Source organism: Camelus bactrianus, chromosome 14 (assembly GCF_048773025.1).
Source record: "Camelus bactrianus isolate YW-2024 breed Bactrian camel chromosome 14, ASM4877302v1, whole genome shotgun sequence".
NCBI lineage: Eukaryota > Metazoa > Chordata > Mammalia > Artiodactyla > Camelidae > Camelus > Camelus bactrianus.
The window spans coordinates 45,314,542-45,336,484 of NC_133552.1; the positions used below are offsets into that span (position 1 = coordinate 45,314,542).

General features: G+C 39.1%; 1 pseudogene; it reads right to left on the minus strand.

Annotated features, from left to right (window-relative positions):
* Window positions 1-7,998: 7,998 nt before the first annotated feature.
* LOC123613875 (U4 spliceosomal RNA) lies at window positions 7,999-8,156 on the minus strand (annotated as a pseudogene).
* Between the last annotated feature and the right edge of the window lie 13,787 nt (window positions 8,157-21,943).

The following is a 21,943-nucleotide window of genomic DNA, read 5'->3' on the forward strand; positions in this document are numbered from 1 at the left end:
AACATCTTCACGAGCCCTGGGATACTGTGTTCCCTGATGGGCACCTATGCCAACTGGCCCAAGGGAATAGTGTTTCCTGCTATATCCTCAGAGCTGTGCAAGTTCCTGGGTGTAAAATGTAATACAAACCTGCCTGTATAAGGTGAAGAGAGAGCACATCACGTCATCGTGAAGAGTTAATGATTAATACATCTAAAATGCTTAGAACAGTTTCTGGCACATAGTAAGCTCCCAGTAAATAGTGACTATTATTATTATTATTAATAACTGATAAAACATACAAGTAATGGAAGAGAACAAAGGTCTAGAAAACCAGAACAGGAAGGCCCCATGGGATGATGTGATCAGGATGGTCTGGGAGGAAGAAGGTGGTGGACTGAAAGGCAAAGAGAGCAGACCAGCTTCCCCTACCATCCAATAGTGTACAGAACAGCTGTGTGGACACTGCCCGGGTCCCAGGCACACGGCACTCACCAAGGCCCGCTGAGCACCTGGCACTGAACTGTGGTCAGCATTTCCCTCCAGGGTAGAGCCAGAAGCATTTGTCTCAAAGCCCTGCTGTGGCCCCAACAAGGACCTGAGGGACAGCATCCAGCCTAAAGGAGAGGCAAGGTGCTGCATGCAACACAGTTCCTGAAGCCTGTTAGTGGTGGCTCATGAAGAGAAAAAGTACTCAAATAGGTTTCTAGGTTAAATATGGTTCAACATACTTCTATAGAATAAGATTTCCCAGAGCTTCTAATATGCCTAAGTGCATTGTGAGTCTCCTGGGGTGGATGCTGTGCACAGTGTTTCCCAATGTGTTTGACTCAAGACGCCTGTTTTTAACAGAGCAGCCGGAGACTAGTGTCCTGCTGGAAAACTCTGCGGATGTGGATTATGCTGGACAAAATGTCTCCCTGGCCGAGTCACCTAGGGTTTTAGTCCCTGCTTCCTTATCTGAAAAATGAAAGGTTCTCAGCTCAGTGGTTCTTAGCTGAGAAGCTGGCAAAAGCCATGGAGCCCTGTCACTCTGCGTGTATTATACATGTGCCAGACTCTTTTTTCATGCAATCTCAGGGAATCTTAAACCTTTCAACTATAAGATGTTCTAACATCCCATCCATCTCTCAGATGGTGAGGGTACCTGAATTAGAAGGACATCATTGTTTTGGCCTACCCAGCATCCCTTCCCTTTCCTTTCGGTAACAGCACTGGCTCCCCTTTATGAAACCACCTCTTTCCCTTCTCAGCCCATATGTTTCAAGAAAAGTGGATCACCTCCCTCCAACTTGGAAGTGGGCACGTCCCCCAAGCTTGACCAGTCGGAATATTTCACTCGCCTGACCACGGCAAAGAGTCCGTGGACACCACAGTGTTGATGAGAGAGTTCTCTAGGACATATGCTGAGCTGTCAGATAAGAAAGGAGGAAGGAGGGAAAGAAGGCAGGAAAGAGGGGAGGAAGGGGGTAAAGGCTTTACACAGTGGCTACTAAACTAGCAGAATGAAAGCCTGCAGTCTTTATCTACGAGAGGGGAAGCCATTTCTGATAACATTAGCTGAATCATCCCTAAAATCCACTTCCTCCCCCAAAATATCCCACTTGTGTGAGCCAATAAATATTCTCTTCTGTTTAAAGTAACTTGCAACTGAAAGAGTGCTGAATAATTCAGACTTCAGTCTTGGAACTCCCAGGGCTGCTCTGAGGCTCAGTTAAGAGGCTCACCACGTTAACAACAAGGTCCTACTGTATAGCTCAGAGAAGTATATTCAATACCTTGTAATCACCTACAATGAAAAAGAATATGAAAAGGAATACATATGTATGTGTGTGTGTGTGTGTGTGTGTGTGTGTGTAACTGAATCACTATGCTGTACACCAGAAATTAACACAACGTTGTAAACTGACTATACTTCAATTCAAAATTTTTTAATTAAAAAAAAGAGGCTCACCAAGCTAACGCTACCTACACTCAACAGAAAACAGCAGGGGAAGGACATTCATGGAGGACTGGGTGTAGATAGGAACTGGTAGGACCTGACCCCTGATCCATTTGAGCTCTGGCTCAAGAAGACCCCAGAGACTTCAGACAGTGTCCTCCACCTGCTATCTGCTACCTGAAATGCCATCCTGGAGCACCTGGGATGCTGGTGGGAGGCAGAGGGCGGTATGGGAGTGTTGCTCAGCCTTTTGAGACTCAAATGAATCTAATCAATTCTCTTCTTTGAAAAAGAACGGAACATATTTGCCTTTCAGGTGTTTACAAATGCCTGGAAGCCCCAAATAGACTCCTTCCTCAAGGGGCCCCAGGACTGCATGACCTCACTTAAGTAGAGAGGAGTTGATGGACTTGCTCCAGGAAAGATCCCAGTCTCTCAGAGGACTGGAGGTGGGAAGGGAGGAGAAAGGGAGATCACCAGCAGTACGAAAAAGAAAAGGAGGGTGACAGAGAATCTGCAAAGACTCCAGCATTTAAACGAACAGTGTGAACTGGTCTCACTGCTTCCTACCTGTCCTTCAAGGAGTTTTCAGGAATGGGGAGCTAACATAGCAAGACCCCCTCTTAGTCAGATTTGGGATTAACCTGTGGCCTAAGGTTTGGATTCCTGTTAGAAGTGATCTCTGTTGGCAGATACAAACCACTATGTACAGAATAGATGAACAACAAAGTCCTACTGTACAGCACAAGGAACTACATTCAATGGCTTGTTGTAACTTGTAATGAAAAGGAATATGAAAAGGAATATATATATATATATATATATATATATATATATATATATATATATATATATATATATTATTTTTACATATTTATATATGCAAAAAAAGTGATCCCTGGAGAGAGAACATTTTAAATTCGTATCAGTCATTCATACCTTTTTCCAGGTAACTTATTCTACTAAGAAGACTCAGGGTGCCCGGATAAGAGTGGGAGGGAGAGTTGAGACAACAGATGTCCTCTGCAGGCGGCTTTGTCTGGGCCTGCACGGTGGAAGCACTAGTCTCCAAAAAAAGCAAACAATCCTAACTTTGAAATATTTTGCTGAATAACAGTTTTCAATGGCTGTGTTCTTCCCAGTTGTGGGAGATTTTACTGAAAAAAGAAATTTTTTTTTTCTTTGCCAAGATCTCATAACCAAGGAACTACTGAGCATATAGTTGGCCTTAAGTTGAACTGCAAAGTTAGAGGCTGATGGCTTGACAAAGCCTCACCCATTTTTCTTCCCACCTTTAAAATGTTTTTTATCAAAACTGGCCTTCCCTACTGAAGCCTGACTGTTCCTTTCCCAGCCCACCCTCAGCCCCCCACTCCCCCACCCGACTCCCCGCAAGCCTGGGCCTGGGATCCTGTATCCAAGGTCTGAGGCAAGGAAAGGAGGGGACAGCTGCATAATGCCTCCACCAAACCATCGTCTTGGATTTCCTCTCCTGCCCTAAAAGATGTCAGAGATAGGGTCTCACATTGGGAGGGCTCAGATGAATCTCCTGCGAAAAACACAGTTTACAATCCAGAGCCTTTTGCCAAGAATAAGAATAGTCTCCCCTGTGCCTCTTTCAGCCTCAAGTTGAGAGCAGATCATAATTTACGTTCGCCTAATTCCTTCACAGCCTGAAAGCTCTTTTCTTTATCTTTCTGCCTGTGTGTTTGTTATACTCGGGACCCCAGAGGGGAGCCAAGATGTCAAATCTGCTCCATAGCAACTGTCTCCCTCTTGCTTCAGTAAAGCCTGAGTCGGCATCCTGACCGCACGTGGAGATGCAGCCTGAAACTCAGGCAGGTCCCTGAGTTCACTTCAAGGTTTGGCTGCCGGTAGATATGAATATTGTTAAAGGTTTGCCACCATAAATCCTTGAAAAATAAGAACAATTTATTTATGATACAAAACAAGATTTTTACATCAAAAGTAAAGAAGTAAACTAAGCCATCTAGTTGCATCTTGTTTTGAAAGACTTGTTTCAGTACCAAAATCACTCAGCTTGGCATATTCCATAGGAAGCTCATTAAAACCTAAGAAACAGCTTCCCATCAGCTCATATTTGATATAAATACACAGAAAGAATCTGGTCACCAGGATCTATGTTTTATGAATGACCACGTACCGGCACGGCCTCAGGCACTGAGTGTGCGACTTCACCACAGTGCCTCTAAAGAGGATGAGAAAGTATGTGGGGTCTATATCAGATGCCTCCTTCTCTCTATTTTGTACCCTCTTACACTTTGTAGAATCCCTTGGAAGTTTCTCTTTGTTATCTGTCCACAGACCCCATTTTCATGTTGCCCGTGCACATCAAAGGGCTCTGTACTCTGAACCACCTACCCAGGATGGCAGTTTGAAGACTGTGTGTTGCAAGAACAAAGCTCACCCGTTGAAAACAGTTCCACACGGTGAAGATGGTAGGCACCATCTGGCAGGATGCTTTTGCCTTTCTCCTTAGCAACTGCTCCCACATCCATGTCCCTGGTTACCTTGTGAGCTTCCCTAGCTACCAGGGCTCCCAGTCCCTAGACACCTCTGACACTACCCTTGTCTGCTCACAGCTTCCCCTGTGAACTCCAAGAACCCTTTGGAGGTGGATCCCAGGGATTCTGCCTCTTGGATCATAGACTGACTCTCAGTACCAACTCTGGTCTCAGTCTTGCCAAGCCGACGGTATGTTGGTCAAAACCCCCAGTTCCAGTGTTTTAGTTCAGCATTAGACAATCTGATCAGTTAACCCAGTGGATCTCAATCCTGGATGCACATTTGAATCTCCTGGAAGACTTTAAAAATGACCAACCCCCAGGCATTAGCCCCAGAGATTCTGATTTCATTGGTCTGGGACAGAGCAGTATTTTTTAAGCTCCACAGGTGGTTCAAAGGTGAGTCAGGGTTATGAATCAAGGATCTAACCCAAGAAATGCAGACCACCAAGCCCACTTCCACATGCAAAAAATCATTTCTTGCTCAATTAGACTGCTTGGACAGGTGATACTGAAGAAGTTATCCCAGTTTAATTTAAACAAGTAATTCCTCCAAATTTTTTAATTTGTCTTACATTCAGTAAAATACACATTTTATAATGATATTTTATAAAAACCAATCCAATTTTTTCTCTTCCAGGACAGCTCATAAAACTGCATTACCAAGAGGGACTGGGCATAGCTCAGCGGCAGAGCCCATGCTTACCATGCTCTAGGTCCTGGGTTCAGTTCCCAGTACCTCCATTTAAAAAAAACTGCATTACCTGATGAATGTAAACTTTGCCTCTGTGACTCCCTGGTTGAATATCATACACCTTTGGAAACCATACCTTTTTCACGCCTCCAAAGTGCTATGTAAAACCCTGAAATAGTCAGGTTATATAATCTATAAGAAGAATGTCATTAACCATTTTTCCAATTAAACCTTCACAGCTTTTCACTTAGCCCTCCAATCCAGTGCTATCCAAGGTGAGGTCCACAGAGCAGTAGCATGGTAGAAATGCAGAATCTATGGCCCCACCCCAGATCAACTGAATCTGAATCTACATTTTAATAGATCCTCAGGAGAACACACAGCTCCATTCAAGTAGGAAAAGCGCCACCCAGTAAACTACTTTTATCAGCCTTTAACTTCTCTCAAGGCTCTCCCTTTTTGGTCTTAACCCCCCATGAAAATTCTGCCCCCACCAAACCTAGTCACTGCCAGCTTTCAACCCCTTTCCCCACCATCTGCAAAGCCCTCTCCTCTTTTTGCCTAAAGGCAGCATTCTCATTTCTCAAGGTCCCTGCTGAAATGACCTCTCAACTCCAAAACCTTCGCAGGTCTCCCGCGCCCGAGGGTCCTTGCCCGCCTCTAATTTTACAGCACTTGTCTAGCTAAATATTTATCCAGCATTGTGGTTGTTCTTGTTTTCTTATTTAATCCTTATTTTGCTCTTAACTTTCCAAACACTTCTGCCTTGTATCTCCTGCTAGTCCATCACTTACATGTTTTTGCACCTGTCATGGGGCTTTGCACATAATAGATTCAATAAATATTTGGTGTTCTGCTTTGACTTAGATCTCTGGTGGCAAACTACATAATACAGAAAACCTGTAAATTTGAGTCTAGAAACTAGTAAAAAAATTTACAACATCTAAGCTTTGCTGGCATTAAACCTTCCAGTATGCTGAACACAAGAGCTGCAAAATAACACACCGTACAGATACTGAACTATTTTTAAATAACTGGGGAAAATAAATAACAAAAATAAAAGACAACATAATATCAAATATCAACTAACAATGTAAGTAGAAGCATTTAATATTATTGTTGCTAAGGACAACTAATCAAATAAAATCCCTTAGCTACCAAAAGATGCCATTGACCAAAATGCATTGACAGCCAACCCCAGCCTATGATGTGCAAGGAAAAACACATAGGGCTTCTGACCAGAATTGTGTCTACCAAGATACAGGCAGTCCCCAAACCCACTCCATTCCAATCCTGGATAGAATGACCCCATACATTGTAGCAGGAACACTCGGGGGTATTTTTTATTCTTTCATAAAATCCATAAGTATTATTGAGAATTTAACAATATGTCCTGTAGCAGGTCCCAGGAATGCAAAGATGGCTAAGATGTGTCCTTACCATCAAGCCACTCACAATCTTAGTGGGAAGAGGCATAAACAGATAAACAATGTGGAACATATGGTACTAGAGTACACAGATACAGCGCATTATGGGAACACAAGGAAGGGCTGCCTAACTCAATGTGAAGCAATCAGGCTTTTTGGAGGTGGTGGTGCCTGAGCTGAGACTTAGCATTGGCAAAGGAACTAGCCAAGTGAAAGATGAAGATTAATATTCCAGTTAGGGGAAGCACGTAAGGAGAGAGAAGTGAAGACAACATGGTATGAGGAAGGAGCTTTGATACTTCCACACTGTATGAGGTTGAAAGTTATGAGGTTTTCTCTATAGAGGGAGTGACCATTTGCTAGTTGATAAGTTTGAGACAAGAGACCTTGGACTTTATCTTAAAGGCAAAAGAAGAATGTCTAGGCTTGAGATACTTGTGCAGCTCCCAAGATTTAATATGCAAAATAAGAACAGCTCTGATTCTAGATGAACCACAACTACATAAAATGCCAAGAACCTTTGTCAACATGGCTACTTAGATACTGATTCAAACATTTCATGGATCATCTCTACAGATGGGTCGTGTAGGAAATGATCTCTGAGATAAATCCCTTCCAGCCAAGATTCTATTTTCTGATTGGCAAACATAACCCTGGGCCTGTCCTTCTGAAGGCACTAAAGCATACCACAGGACAAATACCACAGTGTTTTTAAGATAGTACAATGAAAAGAGCATTAAAATTGCCATAGACTAGGAGTCTAGCTTCTTCTCTTTCCTAGCTAACTCCTCTCTTCAGCAAGCTATAACTTTCCTCCAATTATAGCTCATCATATCAGGCAAATGTATGTGTTTATTATTTCTTTATTCTTAGTATTTTAATTTAAATTATTTAATAGGTTTTTTCATTTACAACCAACCACTTCAATTATGTGATTTTTACTTCTATATGCACACATACACACACAGATTTTTACTCAATTTTGATAAGTGAGAAGCTGGTCGATTTGAATATTGGCATTTTGTGAAGTTTTGCCTCAGTATAAAAAAATAAATTGTTTATTCTGGTTGTTCAAAACCATTAACATGGAAGAAAAACACCAGCAGGAAGTAATTCTGCTTGGTTCAGGCAGGTGACAAAATGCATTATATCCAAAATTATACATAAGCCGGAATCATTCAACTGCCAGTCTTTTAAATATGTCACATCTCCATCCTGAACCTTGTACACTGCTTCCTCTAATGGCTCCTAATCTGGGCCCAGCTTCTCAAATGGATAAAACCAGATTAATTCAGCCATGTTTTGCTAGCTTCCCATATTTGGATGCAACATCTCATCTTTGCACCTCACCTGTGTAGGTATTATTTTCCCAGCAGTGATTTTACTTTTTGGAGATGGGGCAAATGTCCATATTTACATTTTTAGTCTTTTCAGTACCATAGAATGAAGTAACTGTTAAGAAAAATAGCAGTGATGATAATTTAGAATAAATTAAAGAGGTAAGCTTGACAGGCAAGAAGGTTTTCTATTAGCAATAATCGCACCTCGGATAAACCTCATTGCCTATGATATTGCCACTGCGCAAAGCTGACAGTTAAAAAAATAAAAATTAAAAAAAAAAAAGTAGATCAGTGGTGAGTGAAAAGCAAGGGCCCTGGGGCCAGACTGCAGAGTATGTCTCTTTGTTTCCCCACTTACTAGAGAGATGACTTTGGATAGGTCATTTAATCCTTCAAAGGTCTCAGTTATCCAGTGTGTAAAATGGGAATAAAAATACTATTTCCTAATGTAAATTCAACTACTCTTCAATTTTAAAAAATAAGGCTATTTCCTATCTCGTAATGTCGTCGACAAGGTTTTTAACAGTAATTTATGTGCAGCACTTAAATCAGAGCTTGGCACAAAAGAAGCTCTATGTGCTGGCTGTCATTAATATAATTCTCCTCCTCCTCCTCCTCCTCCTCCTCCTCCTCCTCATTATAAAGTTATCATGTCCATTCATCTCAATTCTCAGAAATGGTTTCATGGAATGTCAGAGGGCATTTCACATTCACACGTCTTTTCCAGCACTTCTTGGAATGTTTGAAACAGAAGAGGAAAAAAACAAAACAAAAACAACCTCTTGTCAAGAAATTATATTACAAAGATTAGTTAGCAGAAAATTACTGCGGCAGACACTGTTGGTTGAATGACCAGACCCAACTTACAGGCTCTTCCCTGGGTCCTCTTCCAGTTTGGAATGTCCACATGACACAGTTCAGCACGAAAAGGCTCTTCCCTTCTTCCTACTGACATGACTGCCAGGCTGCAGGAGCCCTCCTTGGCCAATGAAGGAAACCCCAAAAGAATCAAAGACCTCAGTATTATGCTAAGTGAAATAACTCAGATAGAGAAAGACAAATACTGTATAATATTACTCATATGTGGAATCTAAAAATAAAACAAATAGTGAATATAGCAAAAAGGAAACAGACTCACAGATATACAGAACAAACTAGCAGTAACCAGTGGGGAAAGGGAGGGGAAGGGGCAACATGGGGTAAGGGATTAAGAGATATAAATTATTATGTATAAAATAAATAAGCTACAAAGATACACTGCACAATACAGGGAATATAGCCAATATTTATAATAACTATACATGGAATACAATTTCTAAAAATTGTGAATCACTATGTTGTATATCTGAAACTTACATATTGTACATCAGCTATACTAAATAAAAAAGAAAAAAACAGAGGCCTCAGTGCTAATCTTGCTAAGCCCCTCAACCAGTGCCAGCAAAAACCCATCCTGAGATTTTCCATCATGAATGAAAAATAAATTTCTTTACAGTTAAGACATCATATTCAGGTTTTCTAATGTATGCAGCCCAAAGCATTCCTGACCAATATGTTTATAGATGCCACGTTGCCCGAGAGACCTTAGTCTGCAGCAAGTCAGACACATCCATCATTACTGACACCTGATTTCTTTTCCTAGGCTAAATCTAGGTCCTTGGTGCTTCTGCTTCTGTTCAGTGCTCTACCTTTCCTGCATAAGTTGCATCCTGGAAATATCCAGGGAGCCCTTCCTTCTAGGTTTTCCCCATTCCATCCCCTATTCCCAGCCTCATGCTGCAGGCTTTTCATCGCTTGCCTTCCAGGAAGCCACATTCTGGGCGTCCAGTGTTCCTATATAGATGCTATTCACCCCCTTGACACCAACGACAGAAGTTTTCTCTTCAGTGTCACCTGGTAATGGGGGCAGACACCTTCCTGTCGCTTGTCTGTCTCCACCTCATCAGTTGTATTATTGTGGCCAACTGTTCTAGTCACCAGTGGTTCTCAAAAAGCCCTCCTGCCTAATCACTCCTCAGCCCCTTCCTGCTCTCTAACGAAGTCTGGTGGCAGCTGTATAAACAATAAAATTGGTAAAAGCTACACAGTTTGTGAATAGTGTTTCCAAGGGGGCTGCCCAATTGTTATATTGTATTTTTGTCATTTAGACAATCAGATTGTTCACTGAAATAATTACATTAAAATATATTTAAATTGTCTTTTTTTAAGACAGTGCTTCTTCTGACCTAAGATTATTCAACCATTTCAATAACAAAGAAAAAAAAACTGGAACTTGGACTCAGTGATTGATAATTTTCTTCTTCATCAACTTAGTTCATATTTTGGAAACAATGTTTGCCTGTTTAATATCATGTGAAAAATTATAGTCCTCTTGGATAAACAATAGTGTCAACAAGTAGCGTCTACACACGGCTAGGGGGGAAACCCTATATTCTTGCTGCCAGCAGAAAGATAAATTTTGCTTGCCTTTGAAAGTCAGGGGATTAACTAGCATTTGGGGGCAGATGTTTTAAAAGATACAGAACCTGTCATATTTTCTGCTTCATGAACTAAACATAAACACTGGGAAGGCTGTTACGGGTGTTACAGCTGTCTGCTAACAGATGAGGCTTTGGAGGTTGTGAGCCAAAGGACCAGCAAAGACCATTCTGTGTTTAATAAACCATACCCCCTCCAGTGCTGAGATTACCCCTGACATGTGGAGTTAAAATTTGGGGAAAAAAAAAAACAAAAAAAACCAGTTCTTTCAAGTCACAGAGGTAGATAACGTAAGATTCTGTGATTGTAAATAAATCACATGGGTTGTGAAGAGATGCAATTGTGAGGGATGTCATTTTTAAAATTCACTATAATTTACAAGTAAGAGGGGCCTGACTGATGATGTATCATTCAAATTGCTATTTGAAAATGATTTAGGCCACAGAGGACACAAAACTGTATTTCTATTTGTTTTGCAACAAAACATGTATGTGTGCATCAAGGTGAATCAGAAACCCTTCTCAAATAAGAAAAACTTTTAATTATAATAATAATGAAGACAAAAGTCATTTTCTGGCAGTAGCTCAATAATATACCAGGAATGGAGTCATTACACACATAATTCAGACATAATGTAATCCTCAAGACACATATTCCTAAAATAAAAACGCAGACAGCCTGCCTGTCCATCTGGCTCTTGCTGTGTTATTCTGTGCAAGCAGCTTAACATCTCTGAGCCTCAGTATCCACATCCATAAGATGCAGCTAAAAACTAGGTTTCAGGGTTGTTAAAACAAGTGAAATAAATTGATCTTTTTACAGTGCTTGGAACAATCCAAACATATAATAAATGATACATAAGTATAAATAACAAATAATAACAGCTGAATAGCTTACCAGATGCCTGATGGGATAGATTTAAACTAATCAGTCAGTAGAAGGAGCTATGGAAGCCTCCAGTCTAATCTCTTATCTCATGCAAGAATCCTCTGAAAACAAAAACATGACCCAGCAATTCCACTCCTGGTTATGTATCCAAAAAAAAAAAAAAAAAAAAAAGAGAGAGACTAATTCAAAAAGACTCATGCACCCCAATGTTCATAGCAGCACTATTTACAATTGCCAAGATATGGAAGCAACTTAAGTTTCCATCAACAGATGAATGGATAAAGAAGATGTGGCATACACACACACACACACACACACACAATATGGAATACTACTCAGCCATAAAAAAGAATGAAATTTTGCCACTTGAGGCAACATTGATGGATTTGGAGGGTATTATGCTAAGTGAAATAATTAAGAGAAAGACAAATACTGTGTGATCTCACTTACATGTGGAATCTAAAAAAATACAACAAACTAGTGAATATAACAAAAAAGAAGCAGACAGAGAACAACCTGGTGGTTACCAGTGGCGAGAGGGAGAGGCTGTACAGGGGTGGGGAGTAGGAGGTACATACTACTGGGTGTAAGGCCACAAGGACGTCATACTGTACAACACAGGGAACACAGCCAATATTTTGTAATAACTGTGAATGGAGTATGACCTTTAAAAATTGTATAAAAAATAAGCAATTAAAACAAAAACAAATGTTGACACACTCTGACCTGAGGAAGGGGAGACTGAAAACTACCTCCCTGTAATTCCCACCTTGAATTCTAAATCTGAAACTCTAACAAATGAATCCAAGTTTGCTTCCACATGGCAATCCATCCCAATTTGTAAGGAGCCATCACCGCCTTCTCTCCTTCAAGCCAAGATCCTCTATGTCTTCATCCTTTGAGATTTTGATGGAGCCCTAGCTCTGTCACTGTCCCCAACACTGTCCCCAACACTGTCCCTGCAGGCACTGAGTTTGCTGGGTTCCCCAGAAAAGTAGGGCAGGAAGTAACCAGATGTGGTCTACATGGTGGCGTATCTGTCACTCTCATTCCAAACCTTGATTTCTACTAACTGAGGCTCAAATAGCATCCCCATTCTTTGGCATCTGTGTCACCCTATTGCCTCATACTTGGTTTTCAGTTAATAAAACTAGCCTCTTGATCTACCAAAAAGCCAGAACACCAGTTCCATCCTTACACTGGCATCTTTAAGCCTCAACTCTAAAGACTATATTTATCCCTATTAATAATAAGTCTCACTTGATTATTAATCAATATAAATGTGTGTGCAAATGGAATCAGTACACCAAATCAGATTTTAAATTCCCTGGAGGAAATTCAGTTTTTAACAGAAATCTTATGATCAAATTTTGTAAAGCAAGTAACTATCCTTCAGTTGATGTTTTTGTATCTATTAACATATTATAGTTGCCTACAGCAGGAAACAAATATATTAAGCTTTGGATTATACTATATTATGTTATTAAAGCAGATCTGCCTTCCTGTACTTTGATTAGGTTAATACTAAAATTAGTTTATTTTCCGTGAATGCACTGAAACCAGAAGATTAGCGTTCAGAAGAGAGCCAGGAGGCCACAGACCCAAACACTATGCCCAGGTCTAAAATTTCCTTGACGTATACAATCTTCAAATGGCAAACCAAGAGTTGGTTCTTGGTTTAAAATTTCCCTCCCACCCCTTTTATATGAATAAAATAATATTATGGAAAAAAATTACAGCTGACCCTCTCCTATTTATTCAGTTTCCATTTAATTTGGTTTCACAGTTGGGTCACTCTCTTCCAGGGCTTTCTATCAGGTAGGGCCCGTAGGCAAAGCCCTCTACAGGCTGACTCCAGTTCATGTCTTGTCTCATCCCTGATGACGCTCTACCACTGGCACCCCTGGAGTTTCACCAGCCCACCCAACTTGTATTCTCAGCTCCACCCATTTCTCCAAACCAATGCTGACAAAGGAGGCAAAAGATCTTAAACCAATCCTGTGGTTAAGACAACTAATATCCAGTGGTGACGCCTAGGAACCAGAGCTGAGCAGTACAACTTCTGATACTAATCCTATCCTACTGCTGAGCACACTGTACATGGCCATCCTTCTCAGATCCTCATGAGCCTTCTTGTCTCCTTACTGGGGATGAAACTCTTCCCCAAGCCCAGACATTTAACTGAGGCCCTGATGACTTTTCCAGCCCATTTCTAGATCCCTGTTATTCAGCTATTACTGGGATCCTGCCTTAAACCAAAAAGATCTCCCAGCACCAACATGCCACCTCCCATTAGACTTTCAATATCAGTATTCCTGCCCAGGGATCTCCCACCACATTGGAGATATGGGCCCAAATTTACCATGGGTCTTTCAACATCACAGTTTGAACTACTGATTCTAAAGAGGAACTTAAAGAAGAAATATGCAAACCTATGTATAAAGAAAGCCACAACTTCTTTTTCTGAGGCATAAAAGGAGTGCCAAATAGCTGAAGATATATGGCATGTTCCTTGGAAAGGCAGGGAGTCAAGGCTAAGCTGTACCAAGAACCCAGTTGAACCCATCAAAACTTTGATGGCACCAGTCTATTCATGGGGAGATTTTCTAATCAGCAAGATTCAGGTCTGGAAGACTGATGGATGAATTCATCCAGGCTTGAGATTTTGCTAAGCAGATGTCAAACAAGAACATGGGGTCAAAAGAGTTGATATTGTCAAAGAGAGACAGAAATGGTGGAACGTAAAATTTAAATGGCTTGGGAAATGAATATAGAAAGTGGGTAACAGAGAAAGAAAATGTAGAAGAGTCAAGAGTCTGGAGAGCCTAATGGGACAAAGAGATGGATGATCCAGGCCAGAGGCTCTATGTCAAGAGAGCAAAGTCTGGATATAAAATTTCAATGATGAAGACACGAGTGATGACAAAGCATGGAAATGGAAGGGCATGATGAAGAGGGGACGGCGGAGCTATTGGAGATGAGTAACTCAAAGCCCTCAGAAACCTGTGTCATCTGGGCAGGTGTTGAAGTCATCTGGATACCACATGGACTGAGGGTCCACAGGAAGACTGAAGCCAGGTGCCAAAGTGGAATCTCTCTAGAAGGATCATCAGCTTATTTAAGATAGTAAATTAGACACAGAACAAAAAAAAAAAAAAAGGAAATCTGGGCTGTCTTCAATTTTTCCATTTCTAAGATTGAGATGGGGAGATAAGAGTTCTTGGTTTAAATTTTCTAATTATTTCCACAAATCAATTTAATTTCACCAAGAAAAGTTATGAAACATGATTCCCTGGCAATAACAGTATCAATCAGGTGATATGGTGCCACAGCATGAGATTTCAGAGATCTGTACTTCAACAATGAAATAGAACCTATTTAGAGCTGTTTCTAGCATGGCAAGAAAATGAACTCAGGGGATAACTATTAAAACATAAAATGAAAAAATAATGCATTTGACACATTTATTTCATTAGCTTAGAAAGCTGTTTACAAACAATTAAAATTCTTGATAACTATAGCCAAAAAGAAAATGGTTAGCTTAGAAAGCTGTTTACAAACAATTAAAATTCTTGATAACTATAGCCAAGAAGAAAGGAAATGAGATGGATTCTAGCTAGGACAGTGGATAGCAACTAGAACAAAATTGTAAAATGTTACATAAAAGTGACTGTCATGTGAAAATTCCAGTCACCTGTAGCCTCCCTAGTACCAGCCATCAATTTCCTTGGAATGGCATTCTGTTTCAATGTATCAGTTCAGAGAAGATGTTTTTGAAGAACTGAAGTTCTAGCATCAAACCAAAAGTACAAACCCAGGCATGTAAAAAAGCCAAAGGTAAAGTTCTGTTGGTCCTGATTCCTTTGATAAATAATTAAATAATAATGAAATTGGAGGGCAGTTAGCCCTCATTTTAAAAATTCCAACTTGTTCAGATGAACGTCTACTAAAAATGGCATATTAAATGACATGCTTTGAGGCCCCAGTGCTTGACCCAAGGGACAAGTCTGTCACAGTTTTGGTTAAAGTAAAAGCTCCTCAGCAATCATCCCCAGGGCTCTTCTGATTATTATTCATACACTAAGTTACAAAAACTCAGAAACAGACTATAAGGTTGGGAAGAAAGAGACTGAGCCATGACTGACTCTTGGAATTTTCATTTCTTCTACAAAGTGAAATTCTACTCATCTTGCTCATTGATATCTCAGACCACCTAACACCCTCAAGTTCTATCCTCTAGAAAACATCTAACTGAGAATCTGGGAGAAGAGTAACCAAGGTTGTCCATTTCCTCTGCTAATGTCAGATCACTATCACCATAGACTCATTTACCATAGACAGTGGGGATCTTCAACAGTGTGGACCAGGATTCTTGGCAGGAAATTAATATTTAACTAAACATATTTTTTTTAATATTTGTCTTTCTATGCAGGTCCCTCTGTTGAACTTGGATCTATTGTTCTTTTTAATTTGTGAACCAATTTTTATTCATCTTGCTTATATATGTTGTACATAGAGACTGAGACCTTTAATTGAAACTACAAAAGCTCTAAAAATTAGTAATAGTTTCATGATTGATAATAATAATTTCACCTTCATGGTTGAGGGTTCATAAACTTTAACAGGTAAGCAACTTTTGATATTAATGTTTGAAATGAGTCTTAGTTTTAATATTACAAGTAATAAATTAGGCAAAATAACAAGACAAAAAGAGGAAATATACACATACACACACAAAGAACTTTATGTTTTATTCTTCTAAATCCCAAAGTGATGCAGATACTATCAATCAGTTTATTTCTGAGAGCATACCAGTTGCCAGTATTTTTCTCACGTTGAACATTTGAGGGGAGAATGGATATTTTTTTCCATTAGCTTCAAAACTTGAGGGAAAAACTGTGGCCAAAAAACCCAGACCAAGTGGGCATATACATTTTTAGCAGAACAAAATAGACTAAAGAAAGTGTTAATGTGCGTGTGCTACAGGAAAAGAAAAAAAATCATACCTCTTTATCTCATGTCTTAAGAATTAATTCTATGTTTTTAAATTTTTCCATAAAAGATTATCTTCTCACTTTAAAATGAGAAAGCTGAGCATAAACAAAACTGTATTTAATTCATGTTTCATTCTCTGAAGTAAATTAACATAAAGCTGCTTTTCAACTTGACACAGTAACAGTTAAACCATCACAGACAAGGATTCTGTAAACTCTCTGTTCTAAGTTGACAACTTAAATCTCCAAGACTCAGTCTGGAACACTTGCTGACCAAAATATTTTATGACCTATTCCTGGAATCATTCAAAAGAAAATAATAAAACACATCACACTGAGTAATTTTTCTTTTTGGAACGCCAGGGTAAAATCTTGCAAAGATTTGATTGAACAGCAATGTCCCTCTGGAGATAAATTTAGCAAAGATGCTTTGACCAGGAAAATCTTTTTCTGGCAAAATATGTAGGAAGAGACACAAAGCAGTAAGTGTTCATTTGTGCTTTTTCCTCCCTATGGTGACAGTGTAAAAAGGTTTCATCTACCTTTATTTCTGATTGCAGCATAAATTTAAGATAAGCTGTTCCCTTGTAGACAATCCACTTGTAGATGCTTTAGCCCTGATGCCGTGTTTGCCCAAGTTCTTGCCCTAAGAAGAAATTATTTATGCTTAGAGAAAAATCTATCACAAAATAATGCATGCATGTAAAGTGTGAATATGAGTTGGCATTTTTTTCTTTAAGATTAGTCACTTCAGAAGAAGACAGATCATTAAAACTTGTCCTAAATATCAAAGGTTCTATTTCAGCAAAATATTTTGAGTGTCACGAGTGAATCAAAGTAGATAATGATTAGAGTTTAAATCAGGAGATGGACTATAAAGCATCAGCCAAAATACTGGAGACTAAAGAAGAGAGATGAGAAGTATCAGCAAAACCACTCACAAACAAGTTTTTTATTTCATAAGCGCTTCAAAAACAGTGTCACGCTAATTAATTGTATTGATTAAAATGACATTTGCTCAACATATCAGAGTAAAAATTATCAAATAGTTTTCGCTTTAACCATCTTACATGCTGTCAAGAGGGTATTAATTTATCCTTTTAGTCTTGGAACAAGATTAGGTTTTCAACCAAAATGTGATTAGCCAGACTCATAAAAATTGGTATCATATTCACTTAAAAAATACACTACTCAACCTTTGCCAGACCCCTTAGCTTACCTTTGTTCTTGCATCAATGAAGCATTTAATCTTGCCTGCCTTCTTCAACAAAACCAATGAAACAGTCATACCATCCAGCAAGAATTGTTCTTTAAAATAAGAAGCTTTGATGTAAGATCTTAGCTAGAGTGTGTACTCCCATGCACAATTAGAAACCTATGGTCAATTGGATAGACTCTTTCTTCTGTAACACCATTTGCCCTTTCTCCAAGTCCAGAGCGAAGATCTTTTTGAGCAAAGTAGCTGAAAAGACAGGCTCAGGATAAAGGGCAAATGCAGACTGATTTTGTAGGACTGACTTTTCTTTAAGCTAGAAATAAACTAATTTAGAATTTGTATACAAGAATCAGATAGTTTTTCTTTTTTCTTTTTTTTTTTTTTTACTTTCTTAAAAAGTAAAAATGTACTTTTTACTCAGATTTTGAAGGAAATATTGCTGGAATAAGACCTATGAATTTAATATATTAAACTAGGTAAAATCTGAAAAGTCTTTTTAGTAAAAACTAGTTTATATTTCCCATGTATTACTTCCTCTCATTTTTCTACCTCCCTCTTTGTCAACTTTCTACCCTCCTCTCTTTGTATTTTCTTTTATCCCTATCCTTGGGTTGCGGAAGTTTCCATGGTTCAACCTTCTTCCAATTTCTTGTTTCTCTCCACTTGCTATTTCATAGCTGGGTCACATTTGTATAGCAGTTAATACATTTTACAACAATTACCACATTTGATTCTCATAGCCATCCTATGAAATAGTCCTGGAAGATGTTACAATCTTCCATTTTACACCTGAATCTCACAACTATTAAGTGGTAACACAGAAACTCACAAGAACTTTCCAGTTGTCTTCACCCAATTCAAAGAGACCACACAGGCCACACAGAAAATAAAATCTGTCCTCCTCAAGGTGGCCTCAAAATACGAACTCCTCTGATGAACACAACATTTTATGAATTAGAAAAGTCAACTACTTTGGTCCTCTATTTTACTGATGAAGATATGGTGGCTCAGAAAAGCTAAAGAATTTATTCATAAGTAGCCAGTAGTGGTGCTGAGCTTAGAGTCTAAAGAATATCAGTATGAAAAGAGTTTTCAACACCCACATGAACCTGTGAACTATTCTTTACTATAAGGTTACAGGTAGGAGTTATGGCTTGTTATTTTCATCATTCTGCACAGACCTGATAGTATGTATGTATCTGTTTATGTCATGTGTGCTAGGCTATTGGGATAGGGGAAAAAACTTACACATTTTTACCAGCTGTTTGCCTCTAAGCTGTGCATTGAATTAAATCCAATTACTCGGTTCCTTCTAAAATTTAAAATATATGATTAAAAGATCAAAACATTTTAATAACTAAGTCCAGATGATAGTTCTATATTAACACTCCTTTAAATAAAAAGCATTCATGACCTGAAACATTCCTAACACATTACAAGTATATGCACGCATGTATGGTGAACACATATTGTTTCTTGCAATATCATCACGACTCATTGCCTTGCCTTGTGACCCTCCAGATGGCCCATTGGTTCTGTTTAAACTGAACACCAAGATTCCTCTCTCATAATTGCTGGCTACCAGAAGGAGCTGATTGTGGCAGCTGGTCCCCCTGGTCAATTGCAACATTCCATTGCTTGAGCTTAAGTTTCAACATTGTCTTCAGGCTCTTTTCCTCTACCTACCTAGTTCATAGCTGTAATCAGTCCTTGATTATCTATTCAGAGTGGGGAAAGGGACAACAATAATTTTAACTGTCATCATCAAAGGAAAATTGTTTGAAAGGACAAGAATTATTATACTAGTTGAGGACTGTGATCTCAGTTTTTGGGGGGTTTTGTTGTTGTTGTTGTTCTCTGAAGGCAGCAACTAGACTTGTGGAAGAATGTGATTATCAAGTGTATATTTCTTATTAATCATTCATTTATTCATTCAATGATTTTAATGAAGCGTGTAGGATGTATAAGACCTCAATTAAGTGGCTGGGGGCTGGATGGAATCAGAAGAGAGAGAAAGAGAGGAAGAAAGAAAAGAAGAGAAGAAGAAAGAGAGAAAGAGAAAGGGAAGGAAGAAGGAAGGAAGGAAGGAAGGAAAGGAAGGAAGGAAGGAAGGAAGGAAGGAAGGAAGGAAGGAAGGAAGGAAGGAAGGAAGGAAGGAAGGAAGGAAAGGAAGGAAGGAAGGAAGGAAGGAAGGAAAGGAAGGAAGGAAGGAAGGAAGGAAGGAAAGGAAGGAAGGAAGGAAGGAAGGAAGGAAGGAAGGAAGGAAGGAAGAAAGAAAGAAAGAAAGAAAGAAAGAAAGAAAGATAGAAAGAAAGGGAAGAGGAAGGAAAGAAGAAAGGAAGGAAGGAAGGATTATTTCAAAGCACTTAAATCCTAAATTGAGACTTCCAGCTAACGCTTCAGTGATGTGCTGTTTTCTCTCAGACCCTGGGCATCTCCGCTCTCCCCTCCTACCTAGTTAATGCTGATTCATCCTTCACAACTGACATCCAAGGTTGCCCAGTGAAAATGTTCCCTAAACCCACCTCTCAACCACAGTAATTGCTTCCCCTCATTGTGCCTTCCTCTCACATCTATTATTACATTAGGTCTAATTTTATATCTTAAATATTTTGTTTTATTTTAATTATACTTAAAGTATGTTTAATATAGGCATTATCTAAGACATGATATTAATCATATTTATTATGTTTAATAAATATATTGTTATATATTTTAATAATTACTTTGTCTCCTCAGAAGCTATTACCATGCCAAACATTTAAGAGGTCCCCAGTAAATATCCTGAATAAAGAAATGACTTAGTAAATGATAGATGTAAGACAAAATGATGTAAGCTGTTAGTGGTTAAAACGTAAGTTTTGAGTCAGATTTCTGGGATTAAATTCTTATTCAATGCTTACTAGCTGAAAAAATTTGAGAACAACGCAGAGATTAAAGCTGCCTCAAACAACAGAAAATTTTTAGTAAGAATCCTGTGAAGGTTAATTTTATGTGTCAGCTTGGCTAGTCTATGGTACCCAATTGCTTGGTCAAACACTAGTGTATATGTTGCAGAAAGAAATCATCAGACTTTGTGTAAAGCAGATTAACCTCTAAACGGTGGGTGGGTTTGGACAAACAGTTGAAGACCTTAAAAGGAAGAAATTCTCCTCAAAAATTGCAACATAGAAATTCTGCCTGAGTTTCCATCCTGTTACCCTGAGGCATTCAGACTCAAGACTGCAACATCAACTCTTACCTGAATTTCAAATTTCAGACTTTCCAGTCTATACAATCATGTGAGCCAATTCCTAAAAATAAATCTATTTCTCTCTCTCTCCCTTCTTCCCTCCCTCCCTTTATCTCTTTCTCTCTATATATGCATATATATGATACAGAATAGCATATAATATAATAATATATAAAGATATAGTTTTATATATGTGTATCATATATATGATATATGTGTATATGTGTGTGTGTGTGTGTATATATGTATACATATATGTTTTCTGTTTCTCTGGAAAACCCTGCCTAATACAGATCTACACTAGGGAACCCAAGAGAAGCCCACAGCCCTGTATTTTTACAGAAAAGAAAACACAGAATCAGGCTCCTGGGACCAGGACCATTTCGATGCCTCAGCAGCAGAAACATGTGCTTTTCTTTCTAGGGCTTTGCTGTCGACGTGGCTCTGCTACTCCTTCATGTCTCCATCATCCCCCAGTAGCTAGGGACCGACTCTTCATATGCTAATCTGTTTTTCTGTTCCTTGCCTTGTATCTTCTGCTTACTCATAGTTTCTGCCTTTCCATCTTTCTCATCATTTCTGCTTCCTAATGACTTGGGTTTGTCATAATCCTCAAGTTCCTCCACAGCTTTTCTCTCAGCAATCTTTCAGTCTCAGCTCCCATGGCTGGCCTCTTTCCTATCATTACAATTCACACATCATGTCCCTAATAGAGAGAACTGAATTGGCACAGCTCATCTTTGGGGGCAAGTTGATGGCATAAGCCTCTGACAGCCTGGAAATCAGCTGCCATTGGGACAGGTACCCATCTTTGGGACAATGAACTACAACTGGGGACAAGAGTCATGTGATGCCTCCCATGGCCATCTGAGACCGTTTCTTCCCATCAAATTATAAAAATTTTTTCCTCAGAGGATCCTTAAAAGATTAAAAATAGAACAATTTACTATATGATCCAAGAATTTCACTTCTGGGAATATATCCAGAGAAAATGAAAACACTAACTCAAAAAGATACCTGCACCCCACTGTTCATAGTAACATTGTTTACAATAGTCAAGGCATGGAAATGACCTAAGCGTCCATCAATGGACAAAAGGGTAAAGGAATAATAAATGGAATATTATTCAGCTATAAAAATGAGGAAATCCTGCTATTCACCACAACATGAATGGACCTTGAAGGCACTATGTTAAGTGAAATAAGGCAGAGAAAGACAAATACTATAT